Consider the following 16,170-nt stretch of genomic DNA (forward strand, 5'->3'; position numbering starts at 1 on the left):
TGGAACCGAAGGGGATTTCTCTGTCCACCACCCCTAGAAATCTTAATACTTGTAGCCATGGGATGTGAGCGAGGAGAACTGAGCCCAACCCCAACGCTGCCATTTCAGTCAATCGCACAAGAGAGGAGATAATGCGAATATATTTGATGATATTCAAATATCATCTGTGTGTTATCATTTTACTCAACACGCAAAACATGACTGAGTCTGCCAAGCAGATTATATAGCTTGGCAAACTTTCATTTCATGAACGACACTTAATATGAAATAATTTTCACTGACAAATAGAATAACAGTGATATAACAGATCCCGAGGTGGCAACAGAATAAATCCATGTATTCTGGAATAATCATAACTAAGTACTCTCAAATATGTCTATGCAATATTCCCATAGCTTATAGGGAAAGGGGGCCCTGGTTTGTAAGTAACCCCTAAAAACATCCTTTCCCTTCCCTTTATTAGAGACTGGTCCAGGGCTTTGCCATATTTATGGCCAGCCGAATCATTTGCTATAGACACACTGGCTTATTAAAGTACATTGTAGTACGTGCCTTTTTCCTACTCACTCTGAGCACAAGCGCCTCTTAAATTATCAAGGCAAAAGTTCTCTCTTCAGCTAAGAGGTTCTGGGGGCTCTGCAAGCCATTCCCTTGGGCCTTCTTTAGAGAATATTTTGGACACTTTAAAAGCAGTGATTTTCAGACTGTTTCACAGAGGTAGCAGGGTTCTAGGGTGAGCCCCAGGCACAGCCCAGGGGAAGACATCAGGCTCTGGGCTCCTGGTTCTTGGTTTCCCCCAAGCAGCTCTGTTCCTATTCTGCTCATGGATTAAGGTCTTGCATAAGATTCCATTCGGTGCTAAATATAAAACAAAAATGATGTCTTCAAAAATGTGTGAAAACCATTGCAACAAATCATTCTCTCCCTCAGACACTCTTACCCATCCCCCCAGGGCTGTTTCCTTCAAATGCAGGTTTACGTACTTCTTCTCCTTTAAAGAAGCTCACCCTTGTTTTCTCTTCCGGAGTTTGAAACATACACAAATTAAAATAACTAAATGTGTTTATTGACAATATCCAAAAAGCAATCCAGAGTTTTGCACAAGAAATCTCTTCAAGGTTAAGATCTGGTTTTCTCACATGGATTGTACACTGGATTTAGCACTGCCCCCCCATTTCTGATTCTCCCCCACCCCAATCTTTTGCCATCAGCAAAGCAGGCATATACCTGACATTCAGTCTTTATGAATTTTTTTCTGATAAGCAAAGAAAAGAATGAAGCTGCTTCTCTCCCTTTACCTCTCCATGAAACTGGCATTTGGCTGGTATTCTGAATGATTAGAAATTTGGCACAGCTATCCAAAAAATGCCAGCTTCAGTGAGTATGTGTAGATCTGACAACTGAAAATGAATTAGAATATTATTGAACATCTTGTTCATTTGGATTGGTAAAATAAGTTGTACACAGTAAAATAATGACCAATTTTTCTAATCCCAAAGTCAAAAATAAATAAACAGAAATGCCCAAGATTTGGAGTCGCTTTTAGAAATTCTGAGCAAACTATTTGACAGACAATGGAGAAGGAAGGCAGATTCTAGAAACCAACAAATCCCATTCATTTCCTTCAGTTTGTAAAAACAAGCAACTGACTTGCTTCCTGCCAATGACCATACTTACAGATAAGAAAGCTCCCTGCAGGAAATCCTTTGCTAAAAGAGAACCGTTGTGCCATTAAACACAACCTTTTTCACCAAACCCCAATCAGTTAAATATTTAACAACATGGGATCATGAAATATATATGCTGAATCAACACAGCAGGTGATTGTTATACCGCTGCATTTATTCTAAAGTCCATACTTCCTATGGAATAGGGGCAGGATGTTATATAAACCTTAAAATACAGTCAGGATTCTTTCCACTTTCTCTCTTCCCCCATGCAATTAGTTGATAAAAACAAGGAAAAATTGTCTTCTTTTTAAAAAGATCAAAGTGTTATGTAATATTTAAAACTGACCAATTTCAATTAAGATAAAGCAAGACAATGCTATAAATCATGATTGGAAGGAAGATATTACTAAATGAATATCAAGAATTTAGAATTTAAAGACTACCACTGACAAGATTGGAGAAACATAAGAAACACTTTGGCATTATATTTACAAGCTTCCATGTTGACCGTCCAAGTCAAAACTGAGGGGAGGGCCTCCTTGGTTATTTTTCACTCAGCAAAGTGAAAAGGGGGAGGGTCTCCAAACTTTTCTCCCTTCTTCCCCCTCCTCACTGAAACCATTACCAAGATATCGGAAATAGTCACAACTCTGATTTTGAAAACTTAAAACTGAAAGCACTCTCCTCATCTACAAAAGAAGAGGAAACTTTTCTAAGTTAATCAAATACGAACTGCAGTTTTTGAAACAGTTTAGCTCTACTTAGTCAGAGCTTTCCTCTCCCTGCTCAGCTATTGAGAACACCCTCCCCTGTACTTTGCAAATCACCAGCCAGTCGATTTGCCTTAGTTCAGGGTTCCAAAATGCCAGTTCTTTGAATTCAATTGCTACGGTTCAACTTTGAACCCTCTCGCAAACATAGACTCTTCATTATACCTTCCCCAAGTGACTCTTCAGCCACGGGCAACACTCCAGTCTTTACGGCTCTAAAAAGAGCTTCGTTCTAACAGTAGGACCTACAAATCAGTTTGATTCCACAATGAAGTGCTCAAATACCTTCTTCGCTTTTCCTTGCACAACTCAGAGGTAGCCAACCGCTAAGTAAGCACGTGTGCTCATCCTCGCTTTAAGGTTTTTTTTTTCCTCACATATGCTTAATAAAACATGGTTATGAAATCCAGGAGACTGCATTTTTGGTTGTTGTTGTAAAATGACCTTGATTTGACAGGCATGGTCTCGGGTTTCAGCAGATGCTGTGGGAAAGCTTACAGAAGCCAACATGTTCTCCAGGCATCTGTGATGACATGCAGGTTTTTTTTTTTTTTTTAAGTGGTGGTTATGGTAGTGTATGTGTGTGTTGGGGGGGGGTTTACTATTCTCGGTTTCCATGACAACCATGTCTCCACTCATCGGTTATTAGATACCATCCACTTCCTGTGTCTAAATTTTTAAGCCAATCAGAAAAGTGTTTATCCATTTAACAACTTCTGAGATAGTGCTTCTTTAATTGAAGTGCTTTAAGGCTCAAATAAAGATGTCCATGGGTCTTATATATATTTTTGTCTTATAGATACACAATGATTTACTAATTTCTATTCTTATAAGGTGAAGAATGCCCCTTTTCTCGGACGTGAAATGCATTCTCCCAAACAGATGCCACAATTTCTTATCATAGTGTGCAAGTTGATTTTGATTGTTTGCTCTTCATTGCCTTTTTCTTTCACTGTTGCAGACTTAAATTTAGTGCATGAAACATGTTAATGCACAGGACACTTAAATGATCAAAGTAAAGATCCAGCTAGACATCCATCTGCTGATGGTGCTGTTTAAATATTCGGGTCAAAAACCGCCTAGGAAAAATTATTCTAAGTTGAACAACTTTGCATCGTACAGCTCCTGAGGAGAAATCATGGAGAATGTATTGTAAAGTGATATGTCTATAAATGTAAGCCAGTAGCTGACGTCTGCAAAGAAATTTGTCACCAAAATGGCCTACTTTATCCGGTTAGAAACAACAACGAAAAATTAAACATAAAGGTTCTCTCACGAAAATTGCACCCGAAATTAAAAAGCAGTCTTGCAGGAATCTGCGCACTGAGAAGGCTAATCTGAAAATTACAGCAGGATTTTAAAAGAAGGTTTGGGGTGGCTGTTTTCCTAAGTCTCAATCTAGCTGACCAATCAGTGTGAGAGTTGAAGTGGTTTGTAGGCATCTGTGCAGTCTTCCGCTCTGCACTCTGAGCTGCTCTCCCCTCTCAAGGCAGAGCTGGTGATCAATGAAAAACAGGGAACAAAAGGAATATAACAGGATGTCTTCCTTAGCTAAGGAAAATGATTCTCTTTTTCCTCAATGAGCCAGGAGCACCCAGCCTACGACAGCTCCACATGGGAGCTCCCAGCAGACCAGTCCACGGGAGGCACATTTTACATTTGCAATCGTATGTCCCAACTGCTAGCAAATGTGTCACCTTAAGCACATCCTGTGACAGAGGGCTCCCCGAGCCCCATGGATTGAAACTCATAAATTAAGTAAATTAATAATCCCGCAATTAAAAGCTGCCGAGAAAGACTGCCTTGCCCTTCCCCAAATGTCATCCCAGGAGTATAAACAAAGCATGAAAAATAGTCTCTTCAGCCTCCCAGCCAGGAATCATGGTTTTTCTCCTCAAAGCAACGCTTCTCCGAAAAGAGAAATATTCTTGCTGCCCTCAAAGGAAACTCTCATCTGTAGATGTCATATTAGGATAACCAGTTACAGTGTTGGAAAAGAGGTTGAAACTGCCCACAGATTTGACACTGTTTATAATTGATAGCAAAACAGTTGCGACAGCAATGCTGTAAACTCTGCCCGAGCCAAACTCCACATTTAACACGTTAGCTCCTTGAAAATAAAAGTAACGCCTGGGGAGCCCGCAGAAGTAAAGCCCTAGGAAGTAATTAACAGAATTACATCAATTATTTGATAATTTCTTAAATTATTCATTTGTCTTCTATTTTAAAAGAAAAATTTTTAAACGGCTATTCACAAATTCCTGAGAAACTTTTTTTTTTTTTTTAAATGAACTTACTTTTGAGCCAAAACTAATGAAAATATTCAACTTGCTATCCCTGGATCTTTCCCATTTGGGCTGCACGCTATAAATCAATCCGAAACCAGGTGGAAATATGGGGGTGGGCACCTTAAAAAAATCAAAGGGTGCCCCAAAATGCAGCAGCCAGAACAGTGAGGGCTTCTCGTGACAATGCTGAGCCAGAGCAGAAGCTCAGGAGGCAGGAAATGAGCCCCATTTTCGTTACCTTCGATCGCCGGCCCCCCCCCCCGCTGCTTCTCGCGGGCCGCATTGGGGGGCTGCGGCGGCGCTGGACTCGCCGGTGGCCCCGCCGCCGGGTCGCGCCGTCTCCCGGCCGAGCTGCAGCCGATCGCGGCCGGAACCCCGGCTCCAGCCCCGGCGCCCGCCCGGGGTCGGCGGCGCGGCTCCCACCCGGGCCCGGAGCCCCGCTGGGTCCTAGTGCGCGCCGCGCGCCCGCCGGCCCGCCCGCCTGCCCGCGGCCGGGTCTGCAGCCCGCACGTACGGCAGGCAGCTCGGGAGCACCGAGAGTCCCCCGCGAAACAGAAAAACCCGCCGGCCCCTTTCAAAACCGGACACCGTGCGTGCGGATGAATGGGCGCTCGGTGTCAAATCCTGGCATAAGATGTTAAAAGAAACACGCTGGCTACAACTGAACTCACTGGAGGCGGATGTTAGTATCTGCAGCCCCAGTGTAAAGCTTAGGGCAGTAACTGGTTTCCGTACGTTTGCCTGGTGCACTTGTGATTCGGTACCTTCACAGATGGTAAGAGACAGTGTGGGGATCCATAAGACAGATTTCAAAAATATAAGGCAAAAAAAAAAAAAAAAGATCGAAAATTGGTGTGTTTATAGCAGTATTTTACAGTCTTCCAATTTTTTGTTGTCTAACAGGTCCTCCTTTGCATTTCTCTTACTTTATCGTATGCTATTTTAAATAACAAAGGCCCATATGGCTAAACACGTAGTCATTTGATTTTCAAAAGACCTCAAAAATTGCATCAAAATATGCACTCATGTATCTCCTAAGAAATCAATGAGAAAGAATTAATGGTAGCATATGGTGTGCCTCATAGAGAAAACTTAATTACAAATTAAAACAAATGTGAAAATTCACAAATTCAGTAAACTGAAAGTAAATTATCGTCCTAGATGTATACACAAATCAGCTTATGAACAATTAGGAAAATGTAAGTTCTAGGTTTCTCTTTTAACTGCAGAAAGGGTGTTACATGAACCCCTATAACAGATTCCCCTCATTGTCCCCAAAAGAGCTTTCAGCGACCTCTTAGCACGTTCATTTACTGCAGCCCACCTGGAAGGCGACATTTAAACTTGCAAGTGCTCATTTAAGAGGACAATTCTATTAGCCCTTAATTCAAAATAAAAGTGCTTTAGTTTGAAGGGCCTGTTTGAAAGGCTTCAGGACTGGGAGCTTGCTTTCAGTCATTGATATCACCAAGTTTGAAGGTCACAATTCTGTAAAACTGCTAATAACAATGGTGCTGTGGTTTGACACCAAAAGGAAAATCAAATATGTGTTTTCTGAGTTCTATTTCTGGAGCAGAAAAAGTCCCTTTGAGAATTACTCGTGCCCACCTCCTTCCTTCCCAATTATAGCAAATATATGTAATGGAAGATTTTTAGTATTAATTAAACATCAAAGACACTTTTTCTGCTGCCTTATGTCCACGCACAAAAATAGTTGTAATACGTTACACTTGTCGATCCTCAAAGTACTTGCCCGTACATCGCTCTCAGGTGATCTTTACCACACCTCTGTGATAAAACAGACATTTTAATCCCCGATTTTCAAATGAGATAGTGGAAGTCCCGAAGGATAAAGTGACTTGTCCGAAATCACACGGCCGGTATGTGGAGGAGCTGGGGTCTCAACCTCAGTCCCCAACATTTCTAACAACCTCTGCTTTCCCAAGTGCGCCACCTGCCCTCCCAATGATTTCCCCATTAAGCACTGCCGTAAAGGAGGTATCGGAAACCAAAATGCAAAGGAGGTTTCTGCAGCCACCATTTCTTACCTGTATTAGAAGAGCAATTAACCAGAATGGAAACAAGAGGATAGTTGAAAATATTTTCGTCTCTGCTAAATGAGAACGCTGGCTGGTCAGATTTCTGTCCCGTGGCTGTCCAGGGCACCCTGTCCAGGGCAGGCAGAAAACTGGAAAACTCTGGGGCTGAGGAATGCTCCCGCGACCTAGGCACCTTTGCTTCTTATCAGAGACTGAGATCCGCTTGGCACACAGAGGAGTGAGGTTCTCGCAAGTGGAACTTGGTTTTCTACGTGCAGTCTCGGCACAGACCGTCCTCGAAAAATCCTGGACCTCAGGTGTCTCAGAGACCAGGTGTCCTATTAGAAGATGGAGGGCGTCCTGGCCCAGACCTGGTGACACCCGGGTGTGACTTCTCTACCCTCCTGCACCCATGGGAAAGCCACATTCAGTTCCGTTTGTGGCGGTCCACTGCCTCCTCCCCCCGGCTGCAAGGAAATGTAACTTCTCTGATGATGTGTCCCACCCACTTAAATACCAGCAGGTGAGGGCCCGGTGACATTTAGCTGAAAAGACAGAGGCATTTTATTCTGAAAAATTATGCATTCCTTTCCTTGGGCAGCTCATGAGGACGAGGCTGGGCGTAGCAGCATCGTTGGAAGATGCAGATGACCTTCTTGAGCAACAACTCGAAAGGATTAATGTAAAACTTACTTACTTACTTGATGAATTAATTGGATCCCTTCGTTGAAAACTGGTCTAATTAGTTTGTAGTCACACCGTCCACATGGCCTTCAAATGTTGCAAATGCGAGGCTCAGAGTAATCTTAGCAGCAATAGGAGGTTGTGAGAAGCTGAAAAGACATGCTGGTGCTGAGCAATTCCTCAAAGCTAGAGCATCCCAGAAGAGGTGCTGGTCCAAAGAAACTGTCATTCATTCATTCGTTCATTCACTCATTCATTCGTGTATACCTCACACGTCGAAAACCTAATATGGTCAAGGTACTCTTCTAGGCTCTGGGTATAAAAAATAATGCCCTCACGGCCCTCATCATCATATGGAGCCCAAGCTCAGGCAAACATTGCTCAACAGAGGTGTAGTGCTATAGTGAAACCACATCTCAGGTGCTATGGGTTCAAAGGCCAGCTGACCCAGTCATGGGCCACTTTGTCTTTAGAGCCGTTCTCAGGGGCGCCCTCTGCTCTGTACGGCGAGGAGCAGATTTGCAGGCTGAGTTCACAGACCCCTGGGTCGGCTGGTTAATGGCGAGGTATGGTCAACAAGAGGTACTGAAAGAAGAGTGGAGGTTGGGAGGAAAGAAGATAAAGAATTGGGGCGCCTGGGGGGCTCAGTCAGTTAAGCATCTGATTCTTGGTTTCGACTCAGGTCATGATCTCAGGGTCAGCGGGGAGTCTGCTTCTCCCTCTCCCTCTGCTCCTTCCCCTCCCCCGCTCGTGCTCGGGCCCTCTCTCTCAAATAAATAAATAAAATCTTAAAAAAGAAAAAGAAGATAAAGAATTTCTTCACCTACTTCTTGCCTCTGACAGCATCTGCCACAGTGGCGGCAACTGGCTGAGGCTTCTGCCAGGTGACCCCAACTCCTGGCTTGGGTAACCCTGCCACATTCTGCTAACATCCCAGCTTAGGAATGTTAATGGCTTTCTGCTGAAATGAGTCTTTGGGTAACTTCACCTTCCCCTGTTTCCATCTCAGAATGTTAATGGCTTTCTGCTGAAATGAATCTTTGGTAGCTTCACCTTCCCCTGTTTCCGTCTCAGATCCTCTACCACCTGTGTGAGCAATCCCCTGCATTAAATTCCTTCTGTGCTTATCAGATTCCAATGGAAAGGCATCTTACCAAATACCTGAGCAGTACTTCCTCAAAGCGATCAAGGTCATCAAAACCAGGATATGCTGAGAAACTATTACTGCAAAGAGGAGATTAGGAGACATGACAATTAAATGTATTGTGGTATGGGGCGCCTGCCTGGCTCAGTCTGCAGAGCATGTGACCCTTGATCTCGGGGTCATGAGTTCGAGCCCCACATTGAATATAGAGATGACTTAAAAATAAAATCTTTTTTAAAAAAGGTTTGATTTATTTGAGAGAGAATGAGCGAGAGAGAGAACGTGCGTGCATGCGTGCACAAGAGGGGGAGGGGCAGAGGGAGAGCTAGAAGCAGACTCCCTGCTGAGCAGGAAGCGGGACACAGGGCTTGATCTCAGGACCCTGGGATCAAAAAATAAAATCTTAAACGTATCATGGTATGCCGATGTATCCTGGGACAGAAAAACTAAGGAAATCTGCATTAAGTATGGACTTTACTTAGCAGTGATTTATCAATATTAGTGCATTAATGGTAACAAATGTACCATACATTAACATGTAAGGGGATGCCTGAGTGGCTCAGTCAATCAGGCATCCGCCTCTTGATTTTGGCTCAGGTCATGATCTCAGGGTCGTGAGATCGAGCCCTGTATTGGGCTCCACTCTGAGCATGGAGCCTGCTTGGGATTCTCTCTCTCCCTCTCCCTCACCCCATACCCCCTGCTTGCATGCATGCTCTCTCTCTCTCTAAAAATAAATAAATAAAGTAATTAATTAATTAAAACATTTAAAAACACATTAACATGTAAGATGCTAATAACAGGGCAAACTGGGAATGAGGTATGTGGGAACTCTGTAGTAGCTTCTTGATTTGTCTGTACATTTAAAACAGTCATAAAAATAATGTCTTCACACATCCTTCTGTGGTAAACACTGACATGGCTTTGTTTCCCCACTACAGAAACCCCCTTGCCTCCCTTCCCTAGCAGGGGCCATAGATCTGGTCCAGCAGGTCTGGGGCTTGCTTACAGGGAGCTAAAGCACAGAGTTTGATAGTCAAAACATCAAGAAATATCCCATCCAGCAAGGGATAAGAGGTTCTGGGAAGCCAGGAAAACACCTGAGTCTGAAGCCAGAATGTGGTCTGGGGTGAGGTTGATGAGAGGAAGGTGGGAGCCATGAGTGAGGAAACAGGACATCCAGCCAGGGTGTGGAGCAGGGCTGGGAAGGTAGGCTGGTTGGAGATCGCTCTTGAATGTGACCGGCCTTGGAGGGGCAGGCCCTGGAGTCTCTGGGAGCACAGAGAGAAGAGGAACAGGGGAGGAGGGACATGAGAACAATAATTACAGCAGCTAAGAGTCAGAGTCATGTTAGGTGCTTTTTTCTCATTTCTAGTCTCTTAACCTTCTAAGCAGGGAATGATTTTATTCCCACTTTAGAGATGAACAAACTCGCCCCAAGTTGCATGATACATAGGGGGACAATTGCAGCTCAAATTCAAGTCTGTGGGACACTAAAAAGGGTCAAGAAATCACCGGGGTAGGCATCCTTGGTAGGAGCCATGAAACTGAGTCTTCCCGGACAAGGAGCGGTTAAGATGCAAACAAGAGTAGGGAGAGGAGGGTCTTCACTAAGGGGACATTGTCGGCCTGGGCAAAGGTCAAGGTAGGTAGGTCAGAGGGCTGCTTGGGAGCAGCGTGGCTAAAACAAAGGTTTCTAATGAGGAAGCTCCCACAGATCCCACTGGAGATGAAGCAGGGGCCAGTGTCCCCCCACTGTGAACTTACCGTAATGTCCACATGACAAGCCGCTTTATTTCCTGTAAACCTTTGCTCCAATATCCCTTTCTCGATGCTTCTTGATCCTCCACGTCCTGCTCTGCTTTTTCCTCTGCCCCTTGTACTGACCACCTTCTAACACATTACTAATCCTCTTGTTCCTATTATTCATTACCTGTCTCCCTCCATCACCACCGCCCCCCCACCCCCCGCACACATGAGTAAACGTTCGACGGGCCAGGATTCTTTATTTAGTTCAGTGATCATTTCCAAGAACCTGAAGCAGTGTCCAGCCGATAGCAGGTGCTCAATAAATTTTTTTAAATGAATGAATGAATGAAGCTAGTAGATAAGAAGGTATTTGTATCAGTCAGAGTTCTCCAGAGAAACAGAACTAGTAGGATGTAAATATATAGAGAAAGATTTATTATAAGGTATCGGCTCACAAGATTATGGAGGCTGACAAGTCCCAAGATCTGCAGCCAGCGCGTTGGAGACCCAGGAAAGCCCATGGTGCTGTTCCAGCTTGAATGTTGGCTGGCTCGAGATCTAGGAAGAGCCAATGTTTCAGTTCCAGTCCAAAGGCAGAAAAGAACAGATGTCCCAGCTCAAGGCAGTTGGGTAGGAGGAGTTTTCTTCTGGTTTGTCCTATTCAGGCCATCAACTGATTGGATGAGGCTCACCCACATTAGGGAGCGCAATCCCCTTTTTTCAGTCTACTGACTCAAATGTTAATCTCATCCAAAACACCATCACAGACATAACCAGTATCTGACCAACTATCTGGGCACCCCATGGCCCAGTAAAGCTGGCATAAAATGTACCATCATGGTATTGAAAGGGACTCTGTGTTTTATAAGAATCATTCCAGGACCTGTAGGGAGAATGATTTAGAAGGGAACAGGGCGGAGACAGGGAGACTTAGGAGGTCATTATTGAACTAGATCAGGCAAGAATTGATGCACACCTGAAGGGCGCCATCATTGGTGGCTTCAAATGACCCCTCAGTGACCCATGGGCAACACGGGATGTTACATGTGCTGAAGCATTGCACAGACACAATTCCAGGGGGAACCAGTCACAAATGCAATGCCCAGAAAAGAACAAACTTGACGTCTGTCGTGGATCCTGGCCATGGAGAAGTCCCTTGCTGCAGGCTGGGGACAAGAGATTCTTCTGGCCTCTCACTGCTCAGTCGGAATAGACGGAGGTGGGGATGGCTACCTGGCTCTCCTTTGGGGGTTTTCTATTTCACTTGATGGCCCTGGTGTTGAATGGGAAAAGGCAACTTGGAGTATGAGCCTCCCTCTCTGACCATAGGATTGGGCCTGGAGTGGACCCGTGACCCCACGCCAGACCTCCTGGAGTCCTCTGGAATTCTCGAACTGAAGTCAGGGGCAACAGACCTCCTGCTCTGGTTGCCAAGCCGTACGGAGCAGCCAGTAGGCACATCCTCAGTTTGTGGGCTCAAGAGATGGATAACAACCCAACTATTAGCCTGAGCAGGACATAAAGACATGATGAAAGTAAACTTTGGGTTATCCAAACATACCCTTTTCTCCTCCATCATCATAAACAGTTTAGAATAGGCTGTATATATAGCCACTGTTTATATATACACAGAGATGCACAGACATCTTTGCCCCGTTGGAGAGAACCATGTAACGCTCTCTAACTTTCTAGATTCAGGTGGTATCAAGTTATACTGAAAGAAAGATGTTTCACTTGCTTCTTTGTAGGCTTTACATTGCAATAAAATGCCACCTGCCTTCACCCTATGATGTCACAAGGCTTAACGTTCTCTGTGAAACCAGTAGCCTCACCCTTTCACTAACACACACTTGGGTGATGGTGAAATAGCACGTGACTCGGACTTCATTAATTTTTACCCATCACTTTATAAGGGATTTATTGCCTCCCACAGGTGACAGTATAAAATCACTACTATGAATCCATGCTTGTCAAAAGGAATGAACAAAGCTCACTTGGCGTCATTCATATCTTCAGTATTGATCACATTCTTTCCTTCATTGACCAGATCCAGTAATTTGCAGACGGTCCTGTGTTGGCAACAGTGGAGAATGGGGGGCATCTCATTGTCTGTAGGGCCGGTTATAGAACTGGCTGCAGTTTGGGTCCAAGGACCCATTTTCCCCAGCTTTGGCTCAGTCCTGTAGGAATTCTGAGCAGAACTGCAATGGAGGCCTTGAGACAGGGCTTGGGACAGAGCACTGCGAGAAACAGCCCGATCTGGCTCTATGCCAACCAGCAGGCTGCTGAGCTGAAGGCCTCGCCTCTCCCCAGACCCCCTTTGTCTCCCTGGGCCTCCCTCTTTCAGCTGTCTCACCTCAGGTAATGACCAACACTCTGCAGCTCCCCAGCTCTTTTTATTCCTGCATTTCAGATCACTTTACACGCGTTAATTGAGCCTTGAAACACAGGAAAGAAAAGCAAAAGGCACGTGGGGATGTTTGCACTGTGCTCCTTTCAGCTCGTCTGGCTGGAGGGCAGTCCAGCCGGGGGCCAGCCCCACGCTGCCAGGGAGAGCTTCCTGTTTGAGCGCGCAGGGTCGGGGTGTTGAGGGTTGAAATGACTCCACACATCACAGAAACCCCCCCCTTTTACTTAGAGTCACATGTCCTCATTACAGGACAACCCCCCCCCAACATCGGGATCACCTGCCACAGCTGATCCAGATGACCTTCGGAAGGTTGGTCCTGAGCAAGACTGCAGATGGAGAGAAACAGTAGTATCACACCTGTGATAAATGCCCTTGAGTCGGTACTGTAGTGGTGATGGTCAAGGCCATGGGCTTTGGAATCTGAGAGGCCTTAGTCCACATCCTGGCTGTGCCACTTCCCAGCTAAGCTATCTGGCAAACATTGCTTGGAATCCCAAATCCCGCCGTCTTAGCTATAAAGTGGATATGATAGTATCCACCCTCTAGGTTTCTGGGGAGGATGAAATCAGAGCATGCATGCAAAATATTTAGGACCAAAATTTAAAATATATTTATGTTTGGCACACAAAGTGGTAGATTTATAGTCTTTCTGAGCGACTTCTATATCTAATCCCAGTCCATCTGAATTAATGTAGTTCTATAGCTGGGTGGGACCCTCAAGTCCAAATAAGTACTAAAGTTTTGCATTGACAAGAAATGGTAGGGAAATCCAAAGAAGTGTGTAGTTTAGTTGACAGCTTGTATCAATGTCAATTTCTTAGTTTTGATACACATGTCATGGTTATTTGTGATATTAACATTACAGGAAGTTGGGTGAGTGGTATATAGGAACTCTTCTTTCTCTGCAACAAATGCTCATCTATCAATAACAATAATTTTTAAAAAATGCATCAAAATCAGTAATGCCTACACAGTAGGTCTAATGCTTCACCTGTACTTCTGGTATAAGACATGAAAATTCCTCCTTAGGGTCCAAAAAAAAAAAAAAAACCCACCAAGTTTTTTGTTACCAAAATAAGAGGCAATTTATGTTATCTTTAGCAGTTATCACCAGCAAGAAACTCATTGAGTTTCTAGTGTCTGCAAGGCACCATATTGTACGTTAAAATGGCAAACATTACTGTCAGGAAGAAAACGTTGCCTGTGTGGAAGTCATTTTAAGGTAGCTGTTTGGATGTAAGATATTTGATAACTTTACCATTTCAGCCCCCAGTGCTTTCCTCATTTCACAGAAAATGGATGGCTTGCCAGTCAATCAGCTCCATGCTTTCCCTTTCGGTGGACAGTGATGAGGAAGAACAATCTTGTCAAATAACACTACAGATTATATTGCTTGCCACCCCGAGTACAGTTTTAAGATGTTCATCTTAAAATGCTGAGGATATCTTTTCTCTCTCTAACTTAACAGAGACCAGAGGTTTAAACACTTTTATTCCCTTAGTTTTTATACCATGCAAATTGTAATGTACTCATGGGGGTCAGAAGGAGATTTTCATTGAGTAGATAGTGAGTTTTGTTAATGGTTTTGACATAGATCCCATCAAAAAATGTGAATATACGGGCGCCTGGGTGGCTCAGTTGGTTAAGCATCTGACTCTTGATTTCACCTCAGGTCATGATCTCAGGGTTGTGAGATGGAGCCCCGCATCGGGCTCCACACTGGGTGTGGAGCCTGCTTAAGATTCTCTCTCCCTGGGCGCCTGGGTGGCCCAGTTGGTTGGGCGACTGCCTTCGGCATCAGGTCATGATCCTGGAGTCCTGGATCGAGTCCCGCATCGGGCTCCCTGCTCGGCAGGGAGTCTGCTTCTCCCTCTGACCCTCCCCCCTCTCATGTGCTCTCTCTCTCATTCTCTCTCTCTCAAATAAATAAATAAAATCTTTAAAAAAAAAAAAAAAAGATTCTCTCTCCCTCTCCCTCTGCTCCTTCTCCCACCCTCAAAAAAATGTGAATATAATATGGCCACACTATAATGGGTTCAAAAAAGAAGCCATAGCTTTAAAAAGCACAGACTACATGTATTGTCAAGTTGCTCAGCTCTCTAGGCTAATAGTATCTGCGAAGTATAACTCACTCCTGAATGGATGTTGGCAGAGCATTCACAACCAAAAGTTTTGTCAGCACCTATGCTGTTTAGGGCATGGATCTGGGCCCATAATGAAGGTGAAGACAGAGTCCCAGGTCTCAAGTGCAAGAATGACATTTGTCTTTCTGGTTGCCCAGGATGACACCTCCTTTCTGTGTCTGGAGAACCCCCAACCTCAGGAAGCAGAGCCACCTCCCCACTAAAAACTGGAAATGCCAGAAACCACCTCCCTAGCCTTTCTTCCAGTGGAGGGGAGGGTCATAATCTAGGTGCCCCCTGCGGCTGGTGATAGGAAGAAGTGGGAGGTACTGAATCCAGTAGCCATAGTGGTGGCAGCAGCTTTAGGGCAGAGGGTAGCGTCCTTGGGGTCTATGGAAGGGCCATCACCAGACCAGTCTACACTCTGGGGCTTGACCCAAGCTGTATCACCTTAGCGCCGGTTTCCAGCCCTCCTGAAGATTCCTGTGGGCCACCCAGCGTGCTGTACATGAATGCATTTTCTGCTTAGATCATCCAGAGTCAGCTTCTGTCAACTGATACAAGGGCCTTGTCCCACAGTCTCTCTCGGATACCAGTTGTACCAACCTAGCCACTGTTTTTCAAGCAGTAGCATCGGGTTTGCATTGATCCTCCACTCTCTCTATGACCAGGTTCCTCCTGCTGTAACACTTAGGTGTGGGGCCATCTGTGGCCATAAAATAAGCCAGTTGCTCCTATGGTGAACTGACTACCTTGGCTGTTGGTAATACATGAATCAACCAGAGACGTTGATACCTTTCTGCACGGGTAAAATGGGGTGGGTTGGGTACACATGCTTCTGGTACCACAGGCAGGGTAGAGTCTTTTCTATGACTCCAAAGAATGTAATACAGTAGAAGTTGGGCCAAAATAAAAATAAAATAAAACAAAGCAAAACAAAACCTCCATAGTGACAGGAAAAACATCACTTTTGCTGTTTTTTTTTTTAATAGAGAAGAAAGGGTTTCAATATCCAGTTCATCCTCTTTATTCAGCTTTTTCTCTTTGTCTTATAGAAATCACATTATGGTAAATACTTGTAATTCATCTATTGACTCTTCCCAATGACATTGAACTTGACAATAAGAAACTTTCAACATGAGATGGATTATTTTGTCTCAAAGAGCTAAGAACTGATTCCTTAAAAAATTAAATGTGGAAGTGGAAAAATTTCTTACAAAACAAGAAGGCAAAGATATCATTAAGGCTTTCACTTACACTACGATTAGCAGCCCTGAATAAGCCCAGGAACAA

General features: G+C 44.4%; 1 protein-coding gene across 2 annotated transcripts in view; it reads right to left on the bottom strand.

Moving 5' to 3' along the window:
* FOXN3 (forkhead box N3) overlaps positions 1 to 6,795 on the bottom strand; it is a 390,992-nt gene extending 384,197 nt beyond the window's left edge. Inside the window, exon 1 of one of the 2 annotated variants that reach the window (XM_078054092.1) lies at positions 6,777 to 6,795. The gene's annotated coding sequence lies outside the window, so the exon portion shown is untranslated. Of the gene's footprint in view, positions 1 to 4,966; positions 5,103 to 6,776 lie in introns of those variants that run through there. The other variant, XM_036085498.2, reaches the window with a different exon arrangement.
* Positions 6,796 to 16,170: the final 9,375 nt, after the last annotated feature.

This window comes from Halichoerus grypus, chromosome 8 (genome assembly GCF_964656455.1).
Source record: "Halichoerus grypus chromosome 8, mHalGry1.hap1.1, whole genome shotgun sequence".
NCBI classification, from domain to species: Eukaryota; Metazoa; Chordata; class Mammalia; order Carnivora; family Phocidae; genus Halichoerus; species Halichoerus grypus.